The sequence below is a fragment of the Paralichthys olivaceus genome, chromosome 16 (assembly GCF_024713975.1).
Source record: "Paralichthys olivaceus isolate ysfri-2021 chromosome 16, ASM2471397v2, whole genome shotgun sequence".
Taxonomy (NCBI): domain Eukaryota; kingdom Metazoa; phylum Chordata; class Actinopteri; order Pleuronectiformes; family Paralichthyidae; genus Paralichthys; species Paralichthys olivaceus.
Window position 1 is genome coordinate 9,034,028 of NC_091108.1, and position 17,787 is coordinate 9,051,814.

Sequence of the window (17,787 nt, forward strand, 5' to 3'; positions counted from 1 at the left end):
TTTGGTTGCTATTAGGGTTAGGGTTAGGGATGAATACCCATTGGAGATCAAGATATTCTTCAATAACTTTTATTCTGTAGGTCATAGAGACTTGGAAGTTGGTTCCATCTCCACTAAAGTGGCTATGCCCGATCCATTGGGACCATCCCCGCACTTCTACGACCTTCGGAAATGGTGAAACCACCAAATCTATAAAAAAAAGTACAAGATATTTTTGAATAACTTTTTTTCTGAAAGTCCTAGAGACTTGTGCATTTCAAGATTTATAAAGGGTGGCCTGCCAAGCAACCACACCGAATTTCAGCACGTTTCGAGCAAGCAGCGCGGAGTTATTCCAATTAATCCCTAATATGGGTTAGGGTTGCAGTTAGGGTTAGGGTTGCAATTAGGGTTAGGGTTAGGGTTGTGATTAGGGTTAGGGTTAGGGTTGCTATTAGGGTTAGGGTTAGGGATGAATACCCATTGGAGATCAAGATATTCTTCAATAACTTTTTTTCTGTAGGTCATAGAGACTTGGAAGTTGGTTCCATCTCCACTAATGTGGCTATGCCCGATCCATTGGTACCACCCCCGAGCTTCTACGACCTTTGGAAGGGGTAGGGTTAGGGTTGTGATTAGTGTTTGATTTTTTGGTTGTGATTAGGGTTAGGGTTAGGGATGAAAACCTATAGGAGTTCAAGATATTCTTCAATAACTTTTTTTCTGAAGGTCATAGAGACTTGGAAGTTGGTTCCATCTCCACTAAAGTGCCTATGCCCGATCCATTGGGACCATCCCCGCACTTCTACGACCTTCGGAAATGGTGAAACCACCAAATCTATAAAAAAAAGTACAAGATATTTTTGAATAACTTTTTTTCTGAAAGTCCTAGAGACTTGTGCATTTCAAGATTTATAAAGGGTCGCCTGCCAAGCAACCACACCGAATTTCAGCACGTTTCGAGCAAGCAGCGCGGAGTTATTCCAATTAATCCCTAATATGGGTTAGGGTTGCAGTTAGGGTTAGGGTTGCAATTAGGGTTAGGGTTAGGGTTGTGATTAGGGTTAGGGTTGTGATTAGGGTTAGGGTTAGGGTTGCTATTAGGGTTAGGGTTAGGGATGAATACCCATTGGAGATCAAGATATTCTTCAATAACTTTTTTTCTGTAGGTCATAGAGACTTGGAAGTTGGTTCCATCTCCACTAATGTGGCTATGCCCGATCCATTGGTACCACCCCCGAGCTTCTACGACCTTTGGAAGGGGTAGGGTTAGGGTTGTGATTAGTGTTTGATTTTTTGGTTGTGATTAGGGTTAGGGTTAGGGATGAAAACCTATAGGAGTTCAAGATATTCTTCAATAACTTTTTTTCTGAAGGTCATAGAGACTTGGAAGTTGGTTCCATCTCCACTAAAGTGGCTATGCCCGATCCATTGGGACCATCCCCGCACTTCTACGACCTTCGGAAATGGTGAAACCACCAAATCTATAAAAAAAAAGTACAAGATATTTTTGAATAACTTTTTTTCTGAAAGTCCTAGAGACTTGTGCATTTCATGATTTATAAAGGGTGGCCTGCCACGCAACCACACCGAATTTCAGCACGTTTCGAGCAAGCAGCGCGGAGTTATTCCAATTAATCCCTAATATGGGTTAGGGTTGCAGTTAGGGTTAGGGTTGCAATTAGGGTTAGGGTTAGGGTTGTGATTAGGGTTAGGGTTAGGGTTGCTATTAGGGTTAGGGTTAGGGATGAATACCCATTGGAGATCAAGATATTCTTCAATAACTTTTTTTCTGTAGGTCATAGAGACTTGGAAGTTGGTTCCATCTCCACTAATGTGGCTATGCCCGATCCATTGGTACCACCCCCGAGCTTCTACGACCTTTGGAAGGGGTAGGGTTAGGGTTGTGATTAGTGTTTGATTTTTTGGTTGTGATTAGGGTTAGGGTTAGGGATGAAAACCTATAGGAGTTCAAGATATTCTTCAATAACTTTTTTTCTGAAGGTCATAGAGACTTGGAAGTTGGTTCCATCTCCACTAAAGTGCCTATGCCCGATCCATTGGGACCATCCCCGCACTTCTACGACCTTCGGAAATGGTGAAACCACCAAATCTATAAAAAAAAGTACAAGATATTTTTGAATAACTTTTTTTCTGAAAGTCCTAGAGACTTGTGCATTTCAAGATTTATAAAGGGTCGCCTGCCAAGCAACCACACCGAATTTCAGCACGTTTCGAGCAAGCAGCGCGGAGTTATTCCAATTAATCCCTAATATGGGTTAGGGTTGCAGTTAGGGTTAGGGTTGCAATTAGGGTTAGGGTTAGGGTTGTGATTAGGGTTAGGGTTGTGATTAGGGTTAGGGTTAGGGTTGCTATTAGGGTTAGGGTTAGGGATGAATACCCATTGGAGATCAAGATATTCTTCAATAACTTTTTTTCTGTAGGTCATAGAGACTTGGAAGTTGGTTCCATCTCCACTAATGTGGCTATGCCCGATCCATTGGTACCACCCCCGAGCTTCTACGACCTTTGGAAGGGGTAGGGTTAGGGTTGTGATTAGTGTTTGATTTTTTGGTTGTGATTAGGGTTAGGGTTAGGGATGAAAACCTATAGGAGTTCAAGATATTCTTCAATAACTTTTTTTCTGAAGGTCATAGAGACTTGGAAGTTGGTTCCATCTCCACTAAAGTGGCTATGCCCGATCCATTGGGACCATCCCCGCACTTCTACGACCTTCGGAAATGGTGAAACCACCAAATCTATAAAAAAAAAGTACAAGATATTTTTGAATAACTTTTTTTCTGAAAGTCCTAGAGACTTGTGCATTTCATGATTTATAAAGGGTGGCCTGCCACGCAACCACACCGAATTTCAGCACGTTTCGAGCAAGCAGCGCGGAGTTATTCCAATTAATCCCTAATATGGGTTAGGGTTGCAGTTAGGGTTAGGGTTGCAATTAGGGTTAGGGTTAGGGTTGTGATTAGGGTTAGGGTTAGGGTTGCTATTAGGGTTAGGGTTAGGGATGAATACCCATTGGAGATCAAGATATTCTTCAATAACTTTTTTTCTGTAGGTCATAGAGACTTGGAAGTTGGTTCCATCTCCACTAATGTGGCTATGCCCGATCCATTGGTACCACCCCCGAGCTTCTACGACCTTTGGAAGGGGTAGGGTTAGGGTTGTGATTAGTGTTTGATTTTTTGGTTGTGATTAGGGTTAGGGTTAGGGATGAAAACCTATAGGAGTTCAAGATATTCTTCAATAACTTTTTTTCTGAAGGTCATAGAGACTTGGAAGTTGGTTCCATCTCCACTAAAGTGCCTATGCCCGATCCATTGGGACCATCCCCGCACTTCTACGACCTTCGGAAATGGTGAAACCACCAAATCTATAAAAAAAAGTACAAGATATTTTTGAATAACTTTTTTTCTGAAAGTCCTAGAGACTTGTGCATTTCAAGATTTATAAAGGGTCGCCTGCCAAGCAACCACACCGAATTTCAGCACGTTTCGAGCAAGCAGCGCGGAGTTATTCCAATTAATCCCTAATATGGGTTAGGGTTGCAGTTAGGGTTAGGGTTGCAATTAGGGTTAGGGTTAGGGTTGTGATTAGGGTTAGGGTTGTGATTAGGGTTAGGGTTAGGGTTGCTATTAGGGTTAGGGTTAGGGATGAATACCCATTGGAGATCAAGATATTCTTCAATAACTTTTTTTCTGTAGGTCATAGAGACTTGGAAGTTGGTTCCATCTCCACTAATGTGGCTATGCCCGATCCATTGGTACCACCCCCGAGCTTCTACGACCTTTGGAAGGGGTAGGGTTAGGGTTGTGATTAGTGTTTGATTTTTTGGTTGTGATTAGGGTTAGGGTTAGGGATGAAAACCTATAGGAGTTCAAGATATTCTTCAATAACTTTTTTTCTGAAGGTCATAGAGACTTGGAAGTTGGTTCCATCTCCACTAAAGTGGCTATGCCCGATCCATTGGGACCATCCCCGCACTTCTACGACCTTCGGAAATGGTGAAACCACCAAATCTATAAAAAAAAAGTACAAGATATTTTTGAATAACTTTTTTTCTGAAAGTCCTAGAGACTTGTGCATTTCATGATTTATAAAGGGTGGCCTGCCACGCAACCACACCGAATTTCAGCACGTTTCGAGCAAGCAGCGCGGAGTTATTCCAATTAATCCCTAATATGGGTTAGGGTTGCAATTAGGGTTAGGGTTAGGGTTGCAATTAGGGTTGTGATTAGGGTTAGGGTTAGGGTTGCAATTAGGGTTAGGGTTAGGGTTGCAATTAGGGTTGTGATTAGGGTTAGGGTTAGGGTTGTGATTAGGGTTAGGGTTAGGGTTGCTATTAGGGTTAGGGTTAGGGATGAATACCCATTGGAAATCAAGATATTCTTCAATAACTTTTTTTCTGTAGGTCATAGAGACTTGGAAGTTGGTTCCATCTCCACTAATGTGGCTATGCCCGATCCATTGGTACCACCCCCGAGCTTCTACGACCTTTGGAAGGGGTAGGGTTAGGGTTGTGATTAGTGTTTGATTTTTTGGTTGTGATTAGGGTTAGGGTTAGGGATGAAAACCTATAGGAGTTCAAGATATTCTTCAATAACTTTTTTTCTGAAGGTCATAGAGACTTGGAAGTTGGTTCCATCTCCACTAAAGTGCCTATGCCCGATCCATTGGGACCATCCCCGCACTTCTACGACCTTCGGAAATGGTGAAACCACCAAATCTATAAAAAAAAGTACAAGATATTTTTGAATAACTTTTTTTCTGAAAGTCCTAGAGACTTGTGCATTTCAAGATTTATAAAGGGTCGCCTGCCAAGCAACCACACCGAATTTCAGCACGTTTCGAGCAAGCAGCGCGGAGTTATTCCAATTAATCCCTAATATGGGTTAGGGTTGCAGTTAGGGTTAGGGTTGCAATTAGGGTTAGGGTTAGGGTTGTGATTAGGGTTAGGGTTGTGATTAGGGTTAGGGTTAGGGTTGCTATTAGGGTTAGGGTTAGGGATGAATACCCATTGGAGATCAAGATATTCTTCAATAACTTTTTTTCTGTAGGTCATAGAGACTTGGAAGTTGGTTCCATCTCCACTAATGTGGCTATGCCCGATCCATTGGTACCACCCCCGAGCTTCTACGACCTTTGGAAGGGGTAGGGTTAGGGTTGTGATTAGTGTTTGATTTTTTGGTTGTGATTAGGGTTAGGGTTAGGGATGAAAACCTATAGGAGTTCAAGATATTCTTCAATAACTTTTTTTCTGAAGGTCATAGAGACTTGGAAGTTGGTTCCATCTCCACTAAAGTGGCTATGCCCGATCCATTGGGACCATCCCCGCACTTCTACGACCTTCGGAAATGGTGAAACCACCAAATCTATAAAAAAAAAGTACAAGATATTTTTGAATAACTTTTTTTCTGAAAGTCCTAGAGACTTGTGCATTTCATGATTTATAAAGGGTGGCCTGCCACGCAACCACACCGAATTTCAGCACGTTTCGAGCAAGCAGCGCGGAGTTATTCCAATTAATCCCTAATATGGGTTAGGGTTGCAGTTAGGGTTAGGGTTGCAATTAGGGTTAGGGTTAGGGTTGTGATTAGGGTTAGGGTTAGGGTTGCTATTAGGGTTAGGGTTAGGGATGAATACCCATTGGAGATCAAGATATTCTTCAATAACTTTTTTTCTGTAGGTCATAGAGACTTGGAAGTTGGTTCCATCTCCACTAATGTGGCTATGCCCGATCCATTGGTACCACCCCCGAGCTTCTACGACCTTTGGAAGGGGTAGGGTTAGGGTTGTGATTAGTGTTTGATTTTTTGGTTGTGATTAGGGTTAGGGTTAGGGATGAAAACCTATAGGAGTTCAAGATATTCTTCAATAACTTTTTTTCTGAAGGTCATAGAGACTTGGAAGTTGGTTCCATCTCCACTAAAGTGCCTATGCCCGATCCATTGGGACCATCCCCGCACTTCTACGACCTTCGGAAATGGTGAAACCACCAAATCTATAAAAAAAAGTACAAGATATTTTTGAATAACTTTTTTTCTGAAAGTCCTAGAGACTTGTGCATTTCAAGATTTATAAAGGGTCGCCTGCCAAGCAACCACACCGAATTTCAGCACGTTTCGAGCAAGCAGCGCGGAGTTATTCCAATTAATCCCTAATATGGGTTAGGGTTGCAGTTAGGGTTAGGGTTGCAATTAGGGTTAGGGTTAGGGTTGTGATTAGGGTTAGGGTTGTGATTAGGGTTAGGGTTAGGGTTGCTATTAGGGTTAGGGTTAGGGATGAATACCCATTGGAGATCAAGATATTCTTCAATAACTTTTTTTCTGTAGGTCATAGAGACTTGGAAGTTGGTTCCATCTCCACTAATGTGGCTATGCCCGATCCATTGGTACCACCCCCGAGCTTCTACGACCTTTGGAAGGGGTAGGGTTAGGGTTGTGATTAGTGTTTGATTTTTTGGTTGTGATTAGGGTTAGGGTTAGGGATGAAAACCTATAGGAGTTCAAGATATTCTTCAATAACTTTTTTTCTGAAGGTCATAGAGACTTGGAAGTTGGTTCCATCTCCACTAAAGTGGCTATGCCCGATCCATTGGGACCATCCCCGCACTTCTACGACCTTCGGAAATGGTGAAACCACCAAATCTATAAAAAAAAAGTACAAGATATTTTTGAATAACTTTTTTTCTGAAAGTCCTAGAGACTTGTGCATTTCATGATTTATAAAGGGTGGCCTGCCACGCAACCACACCGAATTTCAGCACGTTTCGAGCAAGCAGCGCGGAGTTATTCCAATTAATCCCTAATATGGGTTAGGGTTGCAATTAGGGTTAGGGTTAGGGTTGCAATTAGGGTTGTGATTAGGGTTAGGGTTAGGGTTGCAATTAGGGTTAGGGTTAGGGTTGCAATTAGGGTTGTGATTAGGGTTAGGGTTAGGGTTGTGATTAGGGTTAGGGTTAGGGTTGCTATTAGGGTTAGGGTTAGGGATGAATACCCATTGGAAATCAAGATATTCTTCAATAACTTTTTTTCTGTAGGTCATAGAGACTTGGAAGTTGGTTCCATCTCCACTAATGTGGCTATGCCCGATCCATTGGTACCACCCCCGAGCTTCTACGACCTTTGGAAGGGGTAGGGTTAGGGTTGTGATTAGTGTTTGATTTTTTGGTTGTGATTAGGGTTAGGGTTAGGGATGAAAACCTATAGGAGTTCAAGATATTCTTCAATAACTTTTTTTCTGAAGGTCATAGAGACTTGGAAGTTGGTTCCATCTCCACTAAAGTGGCTATGCCCGATCCATTGGGACCATCCCCGCACTTCTACGACCTTCGGAAATGGTGAAACCACCAAATCTATAAAAAAAAGTACAAGATATTTTTGAATAACTTTTTTTCTGAAAGTCCTAGAGACTTGTGCATTTCAAGATTTATAAAGGGTGGCCTGCCAAGCAACCACACCGAATTTCAGCACGTTTCGAGCAAGCAGCGCGGAGTTATTCCAATTAATCCCTAATATGGGTTAGGGTTGCAGTTAGGGTTAGGGTTGCAATTAGGGTTAGGGTTAGGGTTGTGATTAGGGTTAGGGTTAGGGTTGCTATTAGGGTTAGGGTTAGGGATGAATACCCATTGGAGATCAAGATATTCTTCAATAACTTTTTTTCTGTAGGTCATAGAGACTTGGAAGTTGGTTCCATCTCCACTAATGTGGCTATGCCCGATCCATTGGTACCACCCCCGAGCTTCTACGACCTTTGGAAGGGGTAGGGTTAGGGTTGTGATTAGTGTTTGATTTTTTGGTTGCTATTAGGGTTAGGGTTAGGGATGAATACCCATTGGAGATCAAGATATTCTTCAATAACTTTTTTTCTGAAGGTCATAGAGACTTGGAAGTTGGTTCCATCTCCACTAAAGTGGCTATGCCCGATCCATTGGGACCATCCCCGCACTTCTACGACCTTCGGAAATGGTGAAACCACCAAATCTATAAAAAAAAGTACAAGATATTTTTGAATAACTTTTTTTCTGAAAGTCCTAGAGACTTGTGCATTTCAAGATTTATAAAGGGTCGCCTGCCAAGCAACCACACCGAATTTCAGCACGTTTCGAGCAAGCAGCGCGGAGTTATTCCAATTAATCCCTAATATGGGTTAGGGTTGCAGTTAGGGTTAGGGTTGCAATTAGGGTTAGGGTTAGGGTTGTGATTAGGGTTAGGGTTAGGGTTGTGATTAGGGTTAGGGTTAGGGTTGCTATTAGGGTTAGGGTTAGGGATGAATACCCATTGGAGATCAAGATATTCTTCAATAACTTTTTTTCTGTAGGTCATAGAGACTTGGAAGTTGGTTCCATCTCCACTAATGTGGCTATGCCCGATCCATTGGTACCACCCCCGAGCTTCTACGACCTTTGGAAGGGGTAGGGTTAGGGTTGTGATTAGTGTTTGATTTTTTGGTTGTGATTAGGGTTAGGGTTAGGGATGAAAACCTATAGGAGTTCAAGATATTCTTCAATAACTTTTTTTCTGAAGGTCATAGAGACTTGGAAGTTGGTTCCATCTCCACTAAAGTGGCTATGCCCGATCCATTGGGACCATCCCCGCACTTCTACGACCTTCGGAAATGGTGAAACCACCAAATCTATAAAAAAAAAGTACAAGATATTTTTGAATAACTTTTTTTCTGAAAGTCCTAGAGACTTGTGCATTTCATGATTTATAAAGGGTGGCCTGCCACGCAACCACACCGAATTTCAGCACGTTTCGAGCAAGCAGCGCGGAGTTATTCCAATTAATCCCTAATATGGGTTAGGGTTGCAGTTAGGGTTAGGGTTGCAATTAGGGTTAGGGTTAGGGTTGTGATTAGGGTTAGGGTTAGGGTTGCTATTAGGGTTAGGGTTAGGGATGAATACCCATTGGAGATCAAGATATTCTTCAATAACTTTTATTCTGTAGGTCATAGAGACTTGGAAGTTGGTTCCATCTCCACTAAAGTGGCTATGCCCGATCCATTGGGACCATCCCCGCACTTCTACGACCTTCGGAAATGGTGAAACCACCAAATCTATAAAAAAAAGTACAAGATATTTTTGAATAACTTTTTTTCTGAAAGTCCTAGAGACTTGTGCATTTCAAGATTTATAAAGGGTCGCCTGCCAAGCAACCACACCGAATTTCAGCACGTTTCGAGCAAGCAGCGCGGAGTTATTCCAATTAATCCCTAATATGGGTTAGGGTTGCATTTAGGGTTAGGGTTGCAATTAGGGTTAGGGTTAGGGTTGTGATTAGGGTTAGGGTTGTGATTAGGGTTAGGGTTAGGGTTGCTATTAGGGTTAGGGTTAGGGATGAATACCCATTGGAGATCAAGATATTCTTCAATAACTTTTTTTCTGTAGGTCATAGAGACTTGGAAGTTGGTTCCATCTCCACTAATGTGGCTATGCCCGATCCATTGGTACCACCCCCGAGCTTCTACGACCTTTGGAAGGGGTAGGGTTAGGGTTGTGATTAGTGTTTGATTTTTTGGTTGTGATTAGGGTTAGGGTTAGGGATGAAAACCTATAGGAGTTCAAGATATTCTTCAATAACTTTTTTTCTGAAGGTCATAGAGACTTGGAAGTTGGTTCCATCTCCACTAAAGTGGCTATGCCCGATCCATTGGGACCATCCCCGCACTTCTACGACCTTCGGAAATGGTGAAACCACCAAATCTATAAAAAAAAAGTACAAGATATTTTTGAATAACTTTTTTTCTGAAAGTCCTAGAGACTTGTGCATTTCATGATTTATAAAGGGTGGCCTGCCACGCAACCACACCGAATTTCAGCACGTTTCGAGCAAGCAGCGCGGAGTTATTCCAATTAATCCCTAATATGGGTTAGGGTTGCAATTAGGGTTAGGGTTAGGGTTGCAATTAGGGTTGTGATTAGGGTTAGGGTTAGGGTTGCTATTAGGGTTAGGGATGAATACCCATTGGAGATCAAGATATTCTTCAATAACTTTTTTTCTGTAGGTCATAGAGACTTGGAAGTTGGTTCCATCTCCACTAATGTGGCTATGCCCGATCCATTGGTACCACCCCCGAGCTTCTACGACCTTTGGAAGGGGTAGGGTTAGGGTTGTGATTAGTGTTTGATTTTTTGGTTGTGATTAGGGTTAGGGTTAGGGATGAAAACCTATAGGAGTTCAAGATATTCTTCAATAACTTTTTTTCTGAAGGTCATAGAGACTTGGAAGTTGGTTCCATCTCCACTAAAGTGCCTATGCCCGATCCATTGGGACCATCCCCGCACTTCTACGACCTTCGGAAATGGTGAAACCACCAAATCTATAAAAAAAAGTACAAGATATTTTTGAATAACTTTTTTTCTGAAAGTCCTAGAGACTTGTGCATTTCAAGATTTATAAAGGGTCGCCTGCCAAGCAACCACACCGAATTTCAGCACGTTTCGAGCAAGCAGCGCGGAGTTATTCCAATTAATCCCTAATATGGGTTAGGGTTGCAGTTAGGGTTAGGGTTGCAATTAGGGTTAGGGTTAGGGTTGTGATTAGGGTTAGGGTTAGGGTTGTGATTAGGGTTAGGGTTAGGGTTGCTATTAGGGTTAGGGTTAGGGATGAATACCCATTGGAGATCAAGATATTCTTCAATAACTTTTTTTATGTAGGTCATAGAGACTTGGAAGTTGGTTCCATCTCCACTAATGTGGCTATGCCCGATCCATTGGTACCACCCCCGAGCTTCTACGACCTTTGGAAGGGGTAGGGTTAGGGTTGTGATTAGTGTTTGATTTTTTGGTTGTGATTAGGGTTAGGGTTAGGGATGAAAACCTATAGGAGTTCAAGATATTCTTCAATAACTTTTTTTCTGAAGGTCATAGAGACTTGGAAGTTGGTTCCAGCTCCACTAAAGTGGCTATGCCCGATCCATTGGGACCATCCCCGCACTTCTACGACCTTCGGAAATGGTGAAACCACCAAATCTATAAAAAAAAGTACAAGATATTTTTGAATAACTTTTTTTCTGAAAGTCCTAGAGACTTGTGCATTTCAAGATTTATAAAGGGTGGCCTGCCAAGCAACCACACCGTATTTCAGCACGTTTCGAGCAAGCAGCGCGGAGTTATTCCAATTAATCCCTAATATGGGTTAGGGTTGCAGTTAGGGTTAGGGTTGCAATTAGGGTTAGGGTTAGGGTTGTGATTAGGGTTAGGGTTAGGGTTGCTATTAGGGTTAGGGTTAGGGATGAATACCCATTGGAAATCAAGATATTCTTCAATAACTTTTTTTCTGTAGGTCATAGAGACTTGGAAGTTGGTTCCATGTCCACTAATGTGGCTATGCCCGATCCATTGGTACCACCCCCGAGCTTCTACGACCTTTGGAAGGGGTAGGGTTAGGGTTGTGATTAGTGTTTGATTTTTTGGTTGTGATTAGGGTTAGGGTTAGGGATGAAAACCTATAGGAGTTCAAGATATTCTTCAATAACTTTTTTTCTGAAGGTCATAGAGACTTGGAAGTTGGTTCCATCTCCACTAAAGTGGCTATGCCCGATCCATTGGGACCATCCCCGCACTTCTACGACCTTCGGAAATGGTGAAACCACCAAATCTATAAAAAAAAAGTACAAGATATTTTTGAATAACTTTTTTTCTGAAAGTCCTAGAGACTTGTGCATTTCATGATTTATAAAGGGTGGCCTGCCACGCAACCACACCGAATTTCAGCACGTTTCGAGCAAGCAGCGCGGAGTTATTCCAATTAATCCCTAATATGGGTTAGGGTTGCAATTAGGGTTAGGGTTAGGGTTGCAATTAGGGTTGTGATTAGGGTTAGGGTTAGGGTTGCTATTAGGGTTAGGGATGAATACCCATTGGAGATCAAGATATTCTTCAATAACTTTTTTTCTGTAGGTCATAGAGACTTGGAAGTTGGTTCCATCTCCACTAATGTGGCTATGCCCGATCCATTGGTACCACCCCCGAGCTTCTACGACCTTTGGAAGGGGTAGGGTTAGGGTTGTGATTAGTGTTTGATTTTTTGGTTGTGATTAGGGTTAGGGTTAGGGATGAAAACCTATAGGAGTTCAAGATATTCTTCAATAACTTTTTTTCTGAAGGTCATAGAGACTTGGAAGTTGGTTCCATCTCCACTAAAGTGCCTATGCCCGATCCATTGGGACCATCCCCGCACTTCTACGACCTTCGGAAATGGTGAAACCACCAAATCTATAAAAAAAAGTACAAGATATTTTTGAATAACTTTTTTTCTGAAAGTCCTAGAGACTTGTGCATTTCAAGATTTATAAAGGGTCGCCTGCCAAGCAACCACACCGAATTTCAGCACGTTTCGAGCAAGCAGCGCGGAGTTATTCCAATTAATCCCTAATATGGGTTAGGGTTGCAGTTAGGGTTAGGGTTGCAATTAGGGTTAGGGTTAGGGTTGTGATTAGGGTTAGGGTTAGGGTTGTGATTAGGGTTAGGGTTAGGGTTGCTATTAGGGTTAGGGTTAGGGATGAATACCCATTGGAGATCAAGATATTCTTCAATAACTTTTTTTCTGTAGGTCATAGAGACTTGGAAGTTGGTTCCATCTCCACTAATGTGGCTATGCCCGATCCATTGGTACCACCCCCGAGCTTCTACGACCTTTGGAAGGGGTAGGGTTAGGGTTGTGATTAGTGTTTGATTTTTTGGTTGTGATTAGGGTTAGGGTTAGGGATGAAAACCTATAGGAGTTCAAGATATTCTTCAATAACTTTTTTTCTGAAGGTCATAGAGACTTGGAAGTTGGTTCCAGCTCCACTAAAGTGGCTATGCCCGATCCATTGGGACCATCCCCGCACTTCTACGACCTTCGGAAATGGTGAAACCACCAAATCTATAAAAAAAAGTACAAGATATTTTTGAATAACTTTTTTTCTGAAAGTCCTAGAGACTTGTGCATTTCAAGATTTATAAAGGGTGGCCTGCCAAGCAACCACACCGTATTTCAGCACGTTTCGAGCAAGCAGCGCGGAGTTATTCCAATTAATCCCTAATATGGGTTAGGGTTGCAGTTAGGGTTAGGGTTGCAATTAGGGTTAGGGTTAGGGTTGTGATTAGGGTTAGGGTTAGGGTTGCTATTAGGGTTAGGGTTAGGGATGAATACCCATTGGAAATCAAGATATTCTTCAATAACTTTTTTTCTGTAGGTCATAGAGACTTGGAAGTTGGTTCCATGTCCACTAATGTGGCTATGCCCGATCCATTGGTACCACCCCCGAGCTTCTACGACCTTTGGAAGGGGTAGGGTTAGGGTTGTGATTAGTGTTTGATTTTTTGGTTGTGATTAGGGTTAGGGTTAGGGATGAAAACCTATAGGAGTTCAAGATATTCTTCAATAACTTTTTTTCTGAAGGTCATAGAGACTTGGAAGTTGGTTCCATCTCCACTAAAGTGCCTATGCCCGATCCATTGGGACCATCCCCGCACTTCTACGACCTTCGGAAATGGTGAAACCACCAAATCTATAAAAAAAAGTACAAGATATTTTTGAATAACTTTTTTTCTGAAAGTCCTAGAGACTTGTGCATTTCAAGATTTATAAAGGGTGGCCTGCCAAGCAACCACACCGAATTTCAGCACGTTTCGAGCAAGCAGCGCGGAGTTATTCCAATTAATCCCTAATATGGGTTAGGGTTGCAGTTAGGGTTAGGGTTGCAATTAGGGTTAGGGTTAGGGTTGTGATTAGGGTTAGGGTTAGGGTTGCTATTAGGGTTAGGGTTAGGGATGAATACCCATTGGAGATCAAGATATTCTTCAATAACTTTTTTTCTGTAGGTCATAGAGACTTGGAAGTTGGTTCCATCTCCACTAATGTGGCTATGCCCGATCCATTGGTACCACCCCCGAGCTTCTACGACCTTTGGAAGGGGTAGGGTTAGGGTTGTGATTAGTGTTTGATTTTTTGGTTGCTATTAGGGTTAGGGTTAGGGATGAATACCCATTGGAGATCAAGATATTCTTCAATAACTTTTTTTCTGAAGGTCATAGAGACTTGGAAGTTGGTTCCATCTCCACTAAAGTGGCTATGCCCGATCCATTGGGACCATCCCCGCACTTCTACGACCTTCGGAAATGGTGAAACCACCAAATCTATAAAAAAAAAGTACAAGATATTTTTGAATAACTTTTTTTCTGAAAGTCCTAGAGACTTGTGCACTTCATGATTTATAAAGGGTGGCCTGCCACGCAACCACACCGAATTTCAGCACGTTTCGAGCAAGCAGCGCGGAGTTATTCCAATTAATCCCTAATATGGGTTAGGGTTGCAGTTAGGGTTAGGGTTGCAATTAGGGTTAGGGTTAGGGTTGTGATTAGGGTTAGGGTTAGGGTTGCTATTAGGGTTAGGGTTAGGGATGAATACCCATTGGAGATCAAGATATTCTTCAATAACTTTTATTCTGTAGGTCATAGAGACTTGGAAGTTGGTTCCATCTCCACTAAAGTGGCTATGCCCGATCCATTGGGACCATCCCCGCACTTCTACGACCTTCGGAAATGGTGAAACCACCAAATCTATAAAAAAAAGTACAAGATATTTTTGAATAACTTTTTTTCTGAAAGTCCTAGAGACTTGTGCATTTCAAGATTTTTAAAGGGTGGCCTGCCAAGCAACCACACCGAATTTCAGCACGTTTCGAGCAAGCAGCGCGGAGTTATTCCAATTAATCCCTAATATGGGTTAGGGTTGCAGTTAGGGTTAGGGTTGCAATTAGGGTTAGGGTTAGGGTTGTGATTAGGGTTAGGGTTAGGGTTAGGGTTGTGATTAGGGTTAGGGTTAGGGTTGCTATTAGGGTTAGGGTTAGGGATGAATACCCATTGGAGATCAAGATATTCTTCAATAACTTTTTTTCTGTAGGTCATAGAGACTTGGAAGTTGGTTCCATCTCCACTAATGTGGCTATGCCCGATCCATTGGTACCACCCCCGAGCTTCTACGACCTTTGGAAGGGGTAGGGTTAGGGTTGTGATTAGTGTTTGATTTTTTGGTTGTGATTAGGGTTAGGGTTAGGGATGAAAACCTATAGGAGTTCAAGATATTCTTCAATAACTTTTTTTCTGAAGGTCATAGAGACTTGGAAGTTGGTTCCATCTCCACTAAAGTGGCTATGCCCGATCCATTGGGACCATCCCCGCACTTCTACGACCTTCGGAAATGGTGAAACCACCAAATCTATAAAAAAAAGTACAAGATATTTTTGAATAACTTTTTTTCTGAAAGTCCTAGAGACTTGTGCATTTCAAGATTTATAAAGGGTGGCCTGCCAAGCAACCACACCGAATTTCAGCACGTTTCGAGCAAGCAGCGCGGAGTTATTCCAATTAATCCCTAATATGGGTTAGGGTTGCAGTTAGGGTTAGGGTTGCAATTAGGGTTAGGGTTAGGGTTGTGATTAGGGTTAGGGTTAGGGTTGCTATTAGGGTTAGGGTTAGGGATGAATACCCATTGGAGATCAAGATATTCTTCAATAACTTTTTTTCTGTAGGTCATAGAGACTTGGAAGTTGGTTCCATCTCCACTAATGTGGCTATGCCCGATCCATTGGTACCACCCCCGAGCTTCTACGACCTTTGGAAGGGGTAGGGTTAGGGTTGTGATTAGTGTTTGATTTTTTGGTTGCTATTAGGGTTAGGGTTAGGGATGAATACCCATTGGAGATCAAGATATTCTTCAATAACTTTTTTTCTGAAGGTCATAGAGACTTGGAAGTTGGTTCCATCTCCACTAAAGTGGCTATGCCCGATCCATTGGGACCATCCCCGCACTTCTACGACCTTCGGAAATGGTGAAACCACCAAATCTATAAAAAAAAGTACAAGATATTTTTGAATAACTTTTTTTCTGAAAGTCCTAGAGACTTGTGCATTTCAAGATTTATAAAGGGTCGCCTGCCAAGCAACCACACCGAATTTCAGCACGTTTCGAGCAAGCAGCGCGGAGTTATTCCAATTAATCCCTAATATGGGTTAGGGTTGCAGTTAGGGTTAGGGTTGCAATTAGGGTTAGGGTTAGGGTTGTGATTAGGGTTAGGGTTAGGGTTGTGATTAGGGTTAGGGTTAGGGTTGCTATTAGGGTTAGGGTTAGGGATGAATACCCATTGGAGATCAAGATATTCTTCAATAACTTTTTTTCTGTAGGTCATAGAGACTTGGAAGTTGGTTCCATCTCCACTAATGTGGCTATGCCCGATCCATTGGTACCACCCCCGAGCTTCTACGACCTTTGGAAGGGGTAGGGTTAGGGTTGTGATTAGTGTTTGATTTTTTGGTTGTGATTAGGGTTAGGGTTAGGGATGAAAACCTATAGGAGTTCAAGATATTCTTCAATAACTTTTTTTCTGAAGGTCATAGAGACTTGGAAGTTGGTTCCATCTCCACTAAAGTGGCTATGCCCGATCCATTGGGACCATCCCCGCACTTCTACGACCTTCGGAAATGGTGAAACCACCAAATCTATAAAAAAAAAGTACAAGATATTTTTGAATAACTTTTTTTCTGAAAGTCCTAGAGACTTGTGCATTTCATGATTTATAAAGGGTGGCCTGCCACGCAACCACACCGGATTTCAGCACGTTTCGAGCAAGCAGCGCGGAGTTATTCCAATTAATCCCTAATATGGGTTAGGGTTGCAGTTAGGGTTAGGGTTGCAATTAGGGTTAGGGTTAGGGTTGTGATTAGGGTTAGGGTTAGGGTTGCTATTAGGGTTAGGGTTAGGGATGAATACCCATTGGAGATCAAGATATTCTTCAATAACTTTTATTCTGTAGGTCATAGAGACTTGGAAGTTGGTTCCATCTCCACTAAAGTGGCTATGCCCGATCCATTGGGACCATCCCCGCACTTCTACGACCTTCGGAAATGGTGAAACCACCAAATCTATAAAAAAAAGTACAAGATATTTTTGAATAACTTTTTTTCTGAAAGTCCTAGAGACTTGTGCATTTCAAGATTTATAAAGGGTGGCCTGCCAAGCAACCACACCGAATTTCAGCACGTTTCGAGCAAGCAGCGCGGAGTTATTCCAATTAATCCCTAATATGGGTTAGGGTTGCAGTTAGGGTTAGGGTTGCAATTAGGGTTAGGGTTAGGGTTGTGATTAGGGTTAGGGTTAGGGTTGTGATTAGGGTTAGGGTTAGGGTTGCTATTAGGGTTAGGGTTAGGGATGAATACCCATTGGAGATCAAGATATTCTTCAATAACTTTTTTTCTGTAGGTCATAGAGACTTGGAAGTTGGTTCCATCTCCACTAATGTGGCTATGCCCGATCCATTGGTACCACCCCCGAGCTTCTACGACCTTTGGAAGGGGTAGGGTTAGGGTTGTGATTAGTGTTTGATTTTTTGGTTGTGATTAGGGTTAGGGTTAGGGATGAAAACCTATAGGAGTTCAAGATATTCTTCAATAACTTTTTTTCTGAAGGTCATAGAGACTTGGAAGTTGGTTCCATCTCCACTAAAGTGGCTATGCCCGATCCATTGGGACCATCCCCGCACTTCTACGACCTTCGGAAATGGTGAAACCACCAAATCTATAAAAAAAAAGTACAAGATATTTTTGAATAACTTTTTTTCTGAAAGTCCTAGAGACTTGTGCATTTCATGATTTATAAAGGGTGGCCTGCCACGCAACCACACCGGATTTCAGCACGTTTCGAGCAAGCAGCGCGGAGTTATTCCAATTAATCCCTAATATGGGTTAGGGTTGCAGTTAGGGTTAGGGTTGCAATTAGGGTTAGGGTTAGGGTTGTGATTAGGGTTAGG